This window comes from Primulina huaijiensis, unplaced genomic scaffold, assembly GCF_012295235.1.
Source record: "Primulina huaijiensis isolate GDHJ02 unplaced genomic scaffold, ASM1229523v2 scaffold37775, whole genome shotgun sequence".
Lineage (NCBI taxonomy): Eukaryota > Viridiplantae > Streptophyta > Magnoliopsida > Lamiales > Gesneriaceae > Primulina > Primulina huaijiensis.
In genome coordinates, this window is record NW_027358831.1 from 556,587 (window position 1) to 564,315 (window position 7,729).

Genomic DNA, 7,729 nt, shown 5'->3' on the forward strand with positions numbered 1-7,729 from the left:
CAGAATGAAAAATCTGTACTGTCGAACTTGTTGATTCCCGGTCCCGATCCATCATCTCCGGCCATCACTTCTCTAGCCTTAGCAAAAAATCTAAAAAATCTTTTCTGATGTNATCTCTCAGGAAAGAAACCGGAAAAGATGGAGGATGATGATTGGGAGCTCCTTGACCGACAGGTTTTAGGTGTCATACGATTGACCCTAACAAAGAACGTGGCGCATAACGTGGCGGAGGCCAAAACCACGGAGGAGATGATGACCATTCTGTCAGACATGTACGAGAAGCCATCAGCAAACAACAAAGTACATCTCATGAAGAAGTTATTCAACTTGAAGATGGGAGAAGGTGCTTCGGTGGCAAAACACATAAATGAATTCAACACGATTGTCTCCCAGCTGACATCGGTGGACATCAAATTTGATGATGAGATTCGTGCACTTATTCTTCTGGCGTCTTTACCAGACAATTGGGAACCGATGCGGGCAGCGGTTAGCAACTCTGTTGGAAAAGGAAAACTACAACTCAATGATGTTAGAGATCAAATCCTTGCTGAAGAAGTTCGCAGGAAAGACTCGGGTGAAGCAACATCATCGAGATCTGCTCTAAATCTTGATAACAGAGGAAGAGGCAGGAGTGGTGAAAGGAGTTCCAACCGATGGCGCGGTAGATCCAAGTCAAGAAATGGAAAAGACAAAAACATCTCTGAAAAGAATATGAAGTGCTGGAGCTGTGGTGAGACTGGTCACCTGAAAAAGAACTGCAGATCAATGAAAAATAATGCCAATGCTGTCACTGATGAAGTACATGATGCTCTGCTATTATCCATGGAAAGCCCTGTTGATTCTTGGGTTATGGACTCGGGAGCTTCGTTTCATACCACTGGTGATCGCGATGTATTTGATAATTACATCGCTGGCGATTACGGAAAAGTTTTCCTGGCTGATGGAAAACCCTTGGAAATTGTTGGTATGGGTGATGTACGGATGAAGATGTCAAATGGATCTGTCTGGAAAATCAACAAAGTCAGACATGTACCAAATTTGACACGCAATCTGATCTCGGTGGGACAGCTCGATGATGAAGGCCACAATGTGACCTTCGGTGATGGTTCCTGGAAAGTGAACAAAGGAGCCATGATTGTTGCTCGAGGAAAGAAAACTGGAACATTGTATATGACTTCCAGTTGCAGAGACACATTAGCAGCTGTGGATGCTGGAGCCAATTCAAGTCTATGGCATTATAGACTTGGACACATGAGTGAGAAGGGAATGAAGATGTTGGTGTCAAAAGGAAAGCTACCAGAATTAAAGACTGTTGAACACCAACTATGTGAAAGCTGTATCTTTGGAAAGCAGAAGAAGGTGAGCTTTTCAAAAGGCGGTAAAGAACCGAAAGCAGCAAAGTTGGAGCTGGTTCATACTGATGTATGGGGACCATCTCCTGTGACATCCCTTGGAGGCTCGAGATACTATGTCACATTCATTGACGATTCGAGTAGAAAAGTTTGGGTTTATTTTCTGAAAAATAAATCTGATGTTTACGAGACCTTTAAAAGGTGGAAAGCCATGGTGGAAAATGAGACCAACTTGAAGGTGAAGTGCTTACGGTCTGACAATGGTGGAGAATATGAAGATGATGAGTTCAAGAAATATTGTGCACAGAACGGGATCAAGATGGAGAAAACCATTCCTGGTACACCTCAACAGAATGGTGTAGCTGAAAGGATGAACAGGACCTTGAATGAACGCGCAAGGAGCATGAGATTGCATTCTGGATTGCCAAAATCATTCTGGGCTGATGCTGTTAACACTGCAGCATATCTGATCAACAGAGGACCTTCGGTACCACTGGACTACAAAATACCCGAAGAGGTTTGGAGCGGCAAAGAAGTAAACCTTTCTTTCTTGAAAGTGTTTGGATGTCTATCCTATGTTCATATTGATTCAGCAAGCAGAACAAAACTTGATCCGAAATCAAAGAAGTGCTTCTTTATTGGTTATGGAGATAATGAGTTTGGTTATCGTTTCTGGGATGACCAAAATCGGAAGATCATTCGGAGCAGGGATGTAATCTTTAATGAGAAACTTCTGTACAAGGACAAGTCAGACATTGGAGCTGGAGATGAATGTCCTGAAGTCAAGAAGACTGATGAAGTGCCATTGACAAACATTCCTGTGAATGAATCGAAAACCAGTAACCAGGAAGATGAAGAAGAAACTGCACAAGATGATGACCCACAAACTCCGGTGATTGAACTCAGGAGATCTTTGAGAACCATTAGACCACCTGATAGATACTCCCCTGCACTTCACTATATTTTGCTGACAGACAAAGGTGAACCGGAGACCTATGAAGAGGCAATGCAAAATGATGATTCAACCAAGTGGGAGTTGGCCATGGAAGATGAGATGGATTCACTGTCATCCAATCAGACGTGGGAGTTGACAGAACTTCCGCAAGGCAAAAAGGCGTTACATAACAAGTGGGTGTACCGGTTAAAAGAAGAGCATGATGGTAGCAAGCGGTACAAGGCAAGACTTGTTGTAAAAGGCTTCCAACAACGGGAAGGAATTGATTACACCGAGATTTTCTCTCCGGTGGTTAAATTAACCACTATCAGGACTGTACTTGGACTAGTGGCGAAGGAAGACTTACATTTGGAGCAGTTGGATGTAAAGACTGCGTTTCTTCACGGTGATCTAGATGAAGAAATTTATATGAAGCAGCCACAGGGCTTTGAAGTACGGGGAAAAGAGAGAATGGTATGCAAACTTCAGAAGAGCTTGTACGGTCTCAAACAAGCTCCAAGACAGTGGTACAAGAAGTTTGATGGATTCATGAGTGAAAATGGATTCCTAAGGTGTCAAGCTGATCACTGCTGTTATGTGAAAAAGTTTGACGGTTCTTATATCATACTACTGCTATATGTAGATGATATGCTGATAGCTGGAGCTTGTCTGGAAGAAATTGATAAACTCAAGAAAGATTTATCAAAGGAATTTGCCATGAAGGATTTGGGTGCTGCAAAGCAAATCCTTGGAATGAGGATCTTCAGAGACCGGGTGAATGGATTCTTGAAGTTATCTCAAGAAGAGTACGTAAAAAATGTGGTTAGCAGATTTAATATGGATGAAGCTAAATCTGTGAGTACTCCTTTGGCTAGTCATTTCAAACTAACCAAAGCACAATCACCATCGACGGAGCAGGAGCAGGCTTATATGAATAAGGTTCCTTATGCTTCTGCTGTAGGAAGCCTCATGTATGCAATGGTGTGCACAAGACCAGACATAGCACATGCAGTGGGAGTTGTGAGCAGGTTTATGAGTAATCCAGTAAAGCAACACTGGGAAGCAGTTAAGTGGATTCTCAGGTATTTGTAAGGTACTGCTAGTTGTTCTTTATGCTTCAGGAGATCAAAATTTGGCTTACAGGGTTTTGTCGATGCCAATATGGGTGGTGACCTGGATGGCAGGAAAAGTACTACTGGATATGTGTTCACATTAGGTGGTACAGTTGTAAGCTGGGTGTCTAAGCTGCAAAAGATTGTTGCGCTTTCGACTACTGAGGCTGAATATGTTGCAGTTACAGAAGTTAGCAAAGAGATGATATGATTGAAATCCTTTCTGGAGGAATTGGGTCAGAAGCTTGAAGATAGCACATTACTCTGTGACAGTCAGAGTGCTATTCATTTAGCAAAAAATCCTGTTTATCATGCTAGGACAAAGCATATACAGGTTAGGTACCATTTCATCATATCAGTGCTGGAAGATGGAGTCTTGATGCTGGAGAAGATTCCTGGAAGTAAAAATCCAGCCGATATGCTCACGAAGACGGTAACCATGGACAAACTGAAGTTGTGTTCAACTTCAGTTGGACTGCAACTATAAATGGAGATATATGAGCTGCTGCACTGATGGTGTGAAGACATGAGTGAAATCAAGTCGTCAAGTGGGAGAATTGTTAGGCAAGTGGAGGGACCCACGCAAATAAAATATTCAGAATATTTCATCCCACAGCGGAAGGTTTACAAAAACTGCAGGAAGAACTTAGTTATAAATAGAACTCGATTCCTTCAGTTATTGTATCCCAAAATCAAAAGCTTTTTAGCTTTGATAAATAGAGAGTGCGTAGAAAAAAAGATTGTATTTTTTTCTTGAGTGCGAGAATTCTCTTGTGTAAGTTAGAGAAATTATTTTCTCGGTATACTCGAGTTGAGAGTGTGAGAAATATTGAGTGTATTGGTGTATACACTTGTTGTAATATTTCTTCAAGTTAGCAAAGTTGCAGTGCTCCGTGGACGTAGCCTATATTGGGTGAATCACGTAAATCTTTGTGTTCTTGTTGGTTATTTTATTCCGCAAGTTTTGGGGTACTATTATCATCTTGGTCGGCATCGCTTCGGTGTAATTCCCCAACACATTGATTATCATGTACTTTATCATAACATCACTAGTTCTGTATTTTTATTTTGATATTTAATTTGCTTTTGAAAAAAATATATCAACGAATTAAAACATATAATTCACTCTTTAAATCGATTATAAATATATATTTTTTGTATTTTTATGTTAAACTGTTGTTATATATCTTGTATACCTAAATCTCCCCCTAGATATCATCGAAATTTCACTATTTACCGTGTGATGACACGGTTTCAAAATTTCTGCCAAACGTGCTTATAAGCTAAAGTCTCAACTTGCATTTCCAGTTATCGAGAAGAAAAACATATACATCCCATTGNAGTTGATGACAACTCAAGCGTATGGTGCATATATTATTATTTGAAGAAAAACATAGTGATGATGTGCATAAAATATATAATTTAGAAACCGTCTGATTGACTTTGGTGAGCAGAAAAGGTGCGTATTTCTATACACACAGAATCTAACAGATGAGTCCACTTGAAGCAATGAACAGAGAAAAACCAAATAAGATTGTCGGAGGAAAATATAATGAATCGAGTACTGCGCTACAATTCTTATCTTGAACTCGAGCGAGTAATGGAGATATCAAACATTCCCGTTTCATGGGAACACGTGACCTTATTTACATGTCATAAAATATCTAGGATGAGGTAGTTTATGACACAAATCACGCTATATATATTCCAACATGAGAAGCATGCATGGGGTTTAGCCTTCTTAGTCGGACTCTCTTATATATTCAGGTTGTGTTTCTGATATATATATTCAGCCGGCCTCTTCTTCTTCTTTTTTTTTTTTAAAAAAAAAACTATTTTTCATATATATCTTCCAACGCTACTTGTGGAAATCTTGATCTTCCCAGATTTAAGCGTGATATATATGTTCCATGACTATTTATGGAAAGCAATGGTGCACTTGAAATTTATAAGCAGTGTCCCATTAATTAGAGAAGACAAAGAACAGTAGATAAAACGTGTTCGTTTAGGCAATCCGTTACTGAGACCACAACAAGTGACCAGAATTATTAGGTACCCTACCACTAAAACACGCCTTCTATAGAAAAGGATGCATGATCCTGTGTTGTTGTATGCCACGATGCAATGAAAGTTGCAGCACTTCTTCCTGTCAGGAAATCCAAATCACGAGATCGATGTGCACGGCTTTAGAATTATTAATGTTAAACACGAGGAGAAATTATAAGGAATGATATTCATTCAAGATATTAAAAACACATTTGATCCAGTACGTACTTGATCAAATAACTAATTATAGATGTTTCAAAATCGTCTATTACAATTTTTAGGACCCAACTTACTTAGTTAACACTACTAAAATCAATAGTATTCGAAAAAATATATATCGCGCGCTTCACAAAGACCGGCTCGCTCTCCACCATACACATATATTAGTCTGATAGTTATATATCAGTAAGGATCCACTCATGCATCACATCTAAGGTGCTCTAGCTGTCTCGATTGCTGAGTTATGTTTGTCAATAAAGAGTAAGTTGTGGATTATTTTTTGTTCATGTCGAAACTTTACTCCATTAATCTGTGAAAGATCGTATAAAAGGTTTGTGAGTGGGTGAAAATGACCTTTTAAATGATACGACTGTGAGGTTGTGAAGGAAAAATAAATGTGGGGATTGACCCTTGACTGAAATTAGGTGCAGAAGCCAACTTATTAATGGTATCATATTGATGATGTAATGAAATTTGAACGTACGAAAACTATTTTAGTGTGCAATAATTGCAATTTAATTAAAGGTCCCCCCACCCCAACAATTTTACAAATATATATAAAATGAATGTCATGCTTTTTTTTATATCAAGAATAATTAATATATAAGATATAGCCACTTAATAAATTATATTGTCTCAAAATTGTTTAAGCTTCGGTGCATTCGATTATTTAATTAACTAATTGCTAATGTCTCTACTTTGAACTTTTCGTGTGCACCCATTGTACTGTATATGCAATAGAGANGTACTTTTTGTGTAATTTTTTAAATTCCAAAACGGCTCATGCAGCCTGTCTTAATTGTGTTCGTGAAAACATGCACACTAACATCGGAGCAAGAATTTTTGTTAAGTTATCCAAACATATAAGGATTTTGTACATCATTGTACGTGTTTTTCCAGTTAAACCAATAATTATTTGTTCAAATTTGCTGATCATTGCATTAGTGTGGGATTGATGTACGTGCACGCCAAATATTTAAACAAAAAAATAACTAATATGGGAGAGGAGGAGAAAGGACTGTTGATTATGATTAATTCGAACTAAAATAACCCGAAAGTAGCCCACTCGGCATCACTCATGGCTCGGCTATCTGATACTGATGAGCCAAATGGAGAAGATAACGATGACAGAGACCTCCTACTAGAAAAGGAAGAGTATTCGGGCTCATAATAGTCTAGTTCGTTTCTCTTCTTCACCCTCTTGGGAGAAGGGAAGCACCCGCCCGATGAGACGATGTCAGGCTGGCCAGGTACCCGCCTTTGGGGCTCCAATGGAAGCGTGAAATAGGACCTGGCTGGCGGAGGTTTGATCATGGGCGTGGTTTGCTTCGGTTGGTTACGAACCTTGGGAACACCGGGTCGGATCTCCCATTTGAATGGAACAGCTCCTGGTTTCTTGAACGAATCGTCTGTGTTCATGGTGTTGGAATATTCATTATATTTGTTTGCGTTGGGAAAATATTAATAGATAACGTTTAAGTTGTATTCTCGGCTTGATTGAAGGCATGGAAGATGGGAATTTGTGGGGCCGTACTGAAATTTCAAGCCTTCACTTGGAACAAATGTATGAATAATAAATAACATTGGTAGAAAATATCGTCCAGTTTTGGTCCGATTGACATGTAGCCAAATAGGAGAAGGAGACGAAGGTTGACAAAATGTCCATTTTGGTTGTGCATTTAATCCTATCCACTTTACATTCAATAAAATTTCTCTAGGAAAAATTATGTTTTTATCCTATTGTTTTCAATGTTTGGTCATCTTTAAAATCCCGAAAATAAAATAGTGTTGATGACATTTTTGTAAATAAATTGAAAAATATTCAATTTATTTTAATGACATTTTCGTAAATAAGTTGAAAAATAATGAATTAATTTTAAGGGTAAAATGGTAATTAGTGACATATCTTTTTCATATGAAGTCCAAATGATTTGAAATTTGGATATAACGTAGAAAACTCAAAGATAAAGAAGTTTCATGTTTTGAGTTTTGGAAAATGTGATCGTTTGACTGGTCCAAAGAGATATACCGGCGTTAAAATGTTAAATAATATATATTATATTATT